At 38.4% G+C, this 6,440-nt stretch overlaps 1 protein-coding gene across 1 annotated transcript in view; it reads right to left on the bottom strand.

Moving 5' to 3' along the window:
• Positions 1-5,451, bottom strand: part of LOC133609133 (collagen alpha-1(XXI) chain-like) — a 92,488-nt gene extending 87,037 nt beyond the window's left edge. Inside the window, exons 1-2 of the mRNA XM_061964638.2 lie at positions 4,766-5,451; positions 1,810-1,977 (exon numbers count right to left, since the gene is read on the bottom strand). The gene's annotated coding sequence lies outside the window, so the exon portion shown is untranslated. The remainder of the gene's footprint in view (positions 1-1,809; positions 1,978-4,765) is intronic.
• Positions 5,452-6,440: the final 989 nt, after the last annotated feature.

Genomic DNA, 6,440 nt, shown 5'->3' on the forward strand with positions numbered 1-6,440 from the left:
CTCGGGTCGCGCACGGCCACTCTTCCACTGCGCCACGCACCCCCATACCATCACAGATGCTGGCTTTTAAACTTTGCGCCTATAACAATCCGGATGGCTCTTTTCTTCTTTAGTCCGGAGGACACAACATCCACAGTTTCCAAAAACAATTTGAAATGTGGACTCGTCAGACCACAGAACACTTTTCCACTTTGTATCAGTCCATCTTAGATGAGCTCAGGCCCAGCGAAGCCGACGGCGTTTCTGGGTGTTGTTGATAATCGGTTTTCGCCTTGCATAGGAGAGTTTTAACTTGCACTTACAGATGTAGCAACCAACTGTAGTTACTGACAGTGGGTTTCTGAAGTGCTCCTGAGCCCATTGGTGATATCCTTTACACACTGATGTCGCTTGTTGATGCAGTACAGCCTGAGGGATCGAAGGTCATGGGCTTAGCTGCTTAAGTGCAGTGATTTCTCCAGATTCACTGAACCTTTTGATGATATTACGGACCGTAGATGGTGAAATCCCTAAATTCCTTGCAATAGCTGGTTGAGAAAGGTTTTTCTTAAACTGTTCAACAATTTGCTCACGCATTTGTTGACAAAGTGGTGACCCTCGCCCCATCCTTGTTTGTGAATGACTGAGCATTTCATGGAATCTACTTTTATACCCAATCATGGCACCCACCTGTTCCCAATTTGCCTGTTCACCTGTGGCATGTTCCAAATAAGTGTTTGATGAGCATTCCTCAACTTTATCAGTATTTATTGCCACCTTTCCCAAATTCTTTGTCACGTGTTGCTGGCATCAAATTCTAAAGTTAATGATTATTTGGGAAAAAAAAATGTTTATCAGATTGAACATCAAATATGTCAACTGAATATGGGTTGAACATTATTTGCAAATCATTGTATTCCGTTTATATTTACATCTAACACAATTTCCCAACTCATATGGAAACGGGGTTTGTATATATATATTCATTTCATATTTGGTTTAAATTACCATAAATAATTATGTACATGTTGTGGGCTAAATCTAGGACCTAGGGTACTAAATTTCATGCTATCTCACATGTGCAATAAAGTTCCTTAAATCCTTGAATAATATTTGTGATTAACACATGATTCCAGGAGTTTTAGATATAATTATTGAATACATTTAAAATCAAGAGTAAAAATAATCACTTTAGTGTAACTATAGGTCAAAAGGTTTACCAACCCTTGCTCCTAAACTTTAAATACTTGCCGAATCGTGTTTATGGTGTATTTACATTATTTATGCTATTTAGATAAATAAATACAATTTAACCTGAATCATTGAAAATATGCAATGTGTGTAATGTGACTATTAAAGCAGATTGCAATACTCATACAAAGTATTTTGGACAAGTGTAATCTTCACGACGACAATGTCCCCACAAAGCAAGCAACACTGCACCATCACTGTAATGATGGTGCAGTTTCACACACACACTAATTATGACGGGTGAACAGAGGTGCAATTTTAGACATACAAACATCGTGTCTTTGAAAGGAACAAATTGAAGCGCCGCTTTTACCCGAAAGCAGAGAACCTCGCTGACCTATAATCACAGGGGTTCATGTACGCGCTATTTTTAGCTTTCTTTCCCGTCGTTACTTGGTCATAAAAACAGTTTTGTACGGATAATCAAACAAGCGTAGGTGTGTCGTACAGTAACAATAACTATAATGTCTTACCGCTGTTCCCACGTAACTAAAACCACTTATTATTATCATCATGAAAATAATGAAATAATGAGGGGACCTCAGACAGTTGCGAGAGGAAGTAAATCATCTGTCCTACCTTCTGCAGTGATGACAATGTTGTGTTGCAGCTTCAAGCCGTCAATGGTGACTGTGAGGAGAAAGTGAGGAGTGTGAAGTTAGTGACAGTCCTGCCTCTGCTTGAATGTAGGAGTGTCAAACTTTGTGGCATCAAACCTCACCACAGCATGAAAGCCTCAGTCCTGCGCTGCACAAACGACACCAAACATTAGTGTTTTTCTGCTTTTTACATGATTTCATATCAAACTGCATCTCAAAAGTATGACAAATAGAACTATTAAGGATGGGCAAAAATCTATATCCTGTTATACAAACCCCAAAACCAGTGAAGTTGGTACGTTGTGTAAATGGTAAATAAAAACAGAATACAATGATTTGCAAATCCTTTTCAACCTATATTCAATTGAATAGACTGTAAAGACAAGATACTTAACGTTTGACCGGGAAACCTTTGTTATTTTTTGCTCATTTGGAATTTGATGCCTGCAACATGTTTCAAAAAAGCTGGCACAAGTGGCAAAAAAGACTGACAAAGTTGAGGTATGCTCATCAAACACTTATTTGGAACATCCCACAGGCTAACTGGGAACAGGTGGGTGACATGATCGGGTATAAAAGCAGCTTCAATGAAACGCTCAGTCATTCACAAACAAGGATGGGGCGAGGGTCACCACTTTGCGAACAAATGCGTTAGCAAATTGTCAAACAGTTTAAGTACAACATTTCTCAACAAGCTATTGCAAGGAATTTAGGGATTTCACCATCTACGGTCCGTAATATCATCAAAGGGTTCAGAGAATCTGGAGAAAAAACTCCACGTACCATTGAATGCCCGTGACCTTGGATTCTCAGGCGGTACTGCATCAAAAACCGACATCGGTGTGTAAAGGATATCACCACATGGGCTCAGTAACCCTTCAGAAAGCCACTGTCAGTAACTAGTTTGTCGTTACATCTGTAAGTGCAAGTTAAAACTCTACTATGCAAAGCGAAAGCCATTTATCAACAACACCCAGAAACTCCGCCAGCTTCGCTGGGCCCGAGCTCATCTAAGATGGACTGATGAAAAGTGGAAAAGTGTTCTGTGGTCTGACGAGTCCACATTTCAAATTGTTTTTGGAAACTGTGGACGTCGTGTCCTCCGGAACAAAGAGGAAAAGAACCATCCGAAATGCTCTAGGTGCAAAGTTCAAAAGTCAGCATCTGTAATGGTATGGGGGTGTATTAGTGCCCAAGACATGGGTAACTTACACATCTGTGAAGGCGCCATTAATGCTGAAAGGTACATACAGGTTTTGAAGAAACATATGTTGCCATCCAAGCAGTGTTATCATGGACGCCCGTGCTTATTTCAGCAAGACAATGCCAAGCCAAGTGTTACAACAGCGTGGCTTCGTAGTAAAAGAGTGCGGGTACTAGACTGGCCTGCCTGTAGTCCAGACCTGTCTCCCATTGAAAATGTGTGGCGCATTATGAGGCCTAAAATACCACAACGGAGACCCCCGGACTGTTGAACAACTTAAGCTGTACATCAAGCAAGAATGGGAAAGAATTCCACCTGAAAATCTTCAAAGATTGGTCTCCTCAGTTCCCAAACGTTTACTGAGTGTTGTTAAAAGGAAAGGCCATGTAACACAGTGGTAGAAATGCCGCGGTGCCAACTTTTTTGCAATGTGTTGCTGCCATTAAATTCTAAGTTAATGACTATTTGCAAAAAAAAATTAAGTTTCTCGGTTGGAACGTTAAATATATTGTCTTTGCAGTCTATTTAATTGAATATAAGTTAAAAAGGATTTGCAAATCATTGTATTCGGTTTTTATTTACGAATTAAACAACGTGCCAACTTCACTGGTTTTGGGGTTTGTACATGGCAGCCTCCTGCGATAATATTGATGTACTATATATACATCACAATTATAATAATAAGGGATTAGATATATATAAACATTATCTTAATTCAGCTTCTGATGTAAGTTGTAACAGCATCATTTTCAATTAGGAGGTTACAAACCGAAACGAAACGAAATTCCACGAAGTAGGATTTTTATCAATAAATAGAATATTGTCATAGTTAGAGCATAGAAAACAGTCTGCATCCTTCTAAATACTTTTGTAACAATATTAGAGCCCGCTCGACTGTCATAAGTAGGTTGGCCCTCAAGGCCGCAAGACTCTTTAACGCATCATAATTATCCCCTCAACTCCCCCCAAAATGGATTAACTCTAAGGCTGCAGCTAATGATTATTTTTCTATCGATTAATCTATAGATTATTTTTTTTCGATTAATCTATAGATTATTTTTCCTTTTACCGATTATTTTTTTTATTTAAAATGAAAATGAAAAAATAAATGTTGGTCAGTTTTTTCAAAAGGCATGACTTTTATATACAAAAAAAAAAGTATGGCCACTCAGTCAACATTGACAACAACATGACAAAATATTCTGTAACAATGTAAACATTTAAAACTTTTAACATTTAACAAAATTAAAAGTAGCTTATTTGCTTTTTAATGTCCAAATATAAAAGTAAACATCCAGTGCAAATCTTAATATTCTGCAATAGTATAAGCATTTCTAAAGTAAAAGTATTGCTTATTTTGCTTTAAAATGTGCAAAAATAAAGATAAACATCCAATACAAAAAAGTGCAAAACGAAATATTCTGTAACAGTGTAAACATTTCAACAAAAGTAAAAGTATTGCTTATTTTGCTTAATAACACAACAATGATAGTATGATTAAAGTGAAAGTTAATTGTTGGTTTGTACATAGTATATGTAACTGTTAATGTTGTAAAAGGTATTTGCACAACTAATTAACGTTAGCGTTAAAGAGGAGCGCGTCTTTGTAAACACTGAACAGGCACGCCAAACGCGCCTCTCAGAGCGAAACAGTGTTTTAGTTTATGAATTTACAACGCGGATACAAATGACACATTCATGATTTTGTGTAATGATGACAACGTATACTCACGCGGACCATTGACTAGTTGATGGTGATGGCAAGAACGCTGTCGGGTGTTTTCTTTTCAAATGTTCCTTCATAGCCGTTGTGCTGCTATGATAGGCCATTTCCGCTCGACACAGTGTGCATACAACAACTGTCAAGTGTTTTGCTTTTTTCGCTGTGCTTATCCCACACTTGAAGGGATGTACCAATGCTGAATGTGGCTTCTGGATTTCACTCAAAAGACCAGACCGTAGTTACTTTTTCCTTTTATTTTCCTTTAGTTTGCAACAGTTTTTCCAACCAAGAAACAGCTTCTTTTTTCTTCTTTAGTCTTTTTAGCAGTCTTTAGCAGTGTTAATAGACTTTAGTTTCTTTAGCTGTCATTAGCTGTCTTTAGTAGCCTTTAGTAGCCTTTAGCTTCTTTAGTAGGTGAAAAACCTTTAAGGACAAAACACCACAAGATTAACATGCTGTAAAAAATCAATCAATTATCAATCCCATAATTTACAACTATTAATTAGGCTATCAAACTCTTAACCATTAAACAAGTGCAAGAAAATGGACACATCTTTTCCCTTTAAGTTAAAACAGATTTTAAATAAATTGTCTCAACATAAATGCACCAAGATACATATAAAATACATTTAACACCAGAAACACAATAGATAAATGCAACAGAAAACCCAATATGCAAATACATAAATACCTAACCAATTAACCACCTATTTAGATACATATTTAAAATCCATATTCAATATAAATATATTATTAATTTAGCAGTGAAACACTCAATCTTAAACGCTGTCTACTGGTAGAAAAATGCCCCTTTTTCTACGCCCTCACCAACACAGTTAAATCCAACACTTTAAATTGAGCGACTTCACCCTCCTGATGAAGCAAACTGCTCCAACATTTATCAAACTAAGCAAAGAATATCAACACTAAACAACAGTTACATAACACACTGTGTGTATTTAGCCTCCAGACTAAGCACGCTACATGCACACAACCCCCCCCCCCCCCCAGCGCCACACCCACGAAGAGAAATATTAAATCTTACATACTTTTGGCACAACTCTTGGTTATCTGTAATGAACTAAACCTTTTTCCACTCTGCGCTGGCGTCTTTTGTACTCCTTGATTTGACACAGCGGTCTAATTACCGGGCTCGCGCACCAGCAGATGAGACAGGAGCGCGCCGCGTTATACCTGCACGTGAACGTAAACTGATCGGCTCTGATCATATAAGCCGACTGGCCGAAATAATGCCGAATTATATACATTTCCTGGGGTTGCCTAGGTGAATAGGGATGCGGATGTGCTCTAAGATAAAATATAATTTTATTAAGTGGGGTTTGGCTGGTTGCTAAACAGCCACGGTTGCGAGCTCGCGCTTCAGCTGACGAGACAGCTGTTCACCGCTACAACATTATTAGGCCGTTTATTGAAATACTCCCACACTTTTGACGACTTTTGGCGTGCTTTTTTTCCCTCGCTCGCACCGCTCGCATCATCTGCTTTGCGCTCCGCCATGACGGAAGTGTGACGTAAATATGCGACGCGTCGAAGCATAAAAACGACGTCGACGTATTTACGTAACCGATGACGTCGACTACGTCGACGCGTCGTTTCAGCCTTAATTAACTCGCTGGAATAAAAAAGACAATATAACATACATACATAAACGTGGATGCATGTG

This window comes from Nerophis lumbriciformis, linkage group LG07 (genome assembly GCF_033978685.3).
Source record: "Nerophis lumbriciformis linkage group LG07, RoL_Nlum_v2.1, whole genome shotgun sequence".
NCBI lineage: Eukaryota > Metazoa > Chordata > Actinopteri > Syngnathiformes > Syngnathidae > Nerophis > Nerophis lumbriciformis.